Raw genomic sequence first — 955 nt, 5'->3', positions numbered from 1 at the left:
GGGGCCAGCGCCCTCTCCCGGGAAGCCGCCGGGCGGAGAACCCGTCCCCTCGCCGTCTCGCAGGGCTCAGGGCAGCTTGTTACCGCCTGCCGCCTTCCCCTCCTCCCCCTTGCAGGCTCCCGGGTATTTTTTTGGGGGGGGGGGAACTGGGCTGAGCCTGTGCCTTCGCCCAGCTGCGTGCTCCAGTGACCCTTATTGTCGCCAGCGTTCAACGGAGACAAAAACCTCATCGGGGAGCTAGGGAAGGCACGATGCCAACAGGTGACACCTCCCAGGAGCGGATTTAAATCAGCCTTCAAAGGGCCCCCGCTCTAAACGCGCAGCGAGCCGGCCGGAGACAATGCGCCGCTCCAGGGGCGAGTCCCAACTGGCACATGTTTTTCTTTCTTCCTCCTATTAATTCGTGGGAACACCTTTATTCGCCTGCCCCGGCACTTCCCTCCGGCGCGGTTTACATCCTGCGAGAATTGCCAGGGTTGGAAGGCGCCTGGTGAACTGGGAGGGTCGGTCAGGGCTGGACCTTGCAGCCTTTTGCCTCCAAGGCGGCAACGCAAACCCAGCAGGGACAGCACACAGCAACGTCCCTGGTCTGCGCGGAAGAGATTTGGGGACAGGATGGCCCAGTCTCTCACAGTTAGGATGAGACATGCCCTCTTTTATGTGTGCCCAGTCCGATATTGTCCTGTCACCTTTTTCCGACCCCAGCCAGGAGCCAGGCTGCAGCGAGGGGCCGTGGCTTCCCTCCCCACCGTGCCCTGCCTGGGCTGCTGTGACCCATCCCTCTCCACGTGTCCTCCCCCATCCCTGTCCTCGCATCCCCCCCAGCTGTCCTGGGCAGTTTGCTCTTAGCACAGGGGCCTTGCACCCCCTCTAGGCTTGCTGGGACCCCCTGAAAGTGCAGCCTCATGAATTTGGGAATGCCTTAAGATGGAGCAATGTCACACTGCGGGGGGGG

The 955-nt window shown here is 62.3% G+C and overlaps 1 protein-coding gene across 1 annotated transcript in view; it reads right to left on the bottom strand.

The window, feature by feature from the left end:
- The window catches only part of GLUL (glutamate-ammonia ligase), a 14,037-nt gene that overhangs the window by 12,017 nt on the left and 1,065 nt on the right, over positions 1-955 (bottom strand). The gene's annotated exons all lie outside the window — the stretch shown is intronic.

The sequence above is a fragment of the Charadrius vociferus genome, unplaced genomic scaffold (assembly GCF_000708025.1).
Source record: "Charadrius vociferus isolate BGI_N301 unplaced genomic scaffold, ASM70802v2 scaffold39, whole genome shotgun sequence".
Classification (NCBI taxonomy): Eukaryota; Metazoa; Chordata; class Aves; order Charadriiformes; family Charadriidae; genus Charadrius; species Charadrius vociferus.
The sequence above is the reverse complement of the archived record's forward strand: the minus strand, read 5'-3'. Positions and strand labels throughout refer to the sequence as shown.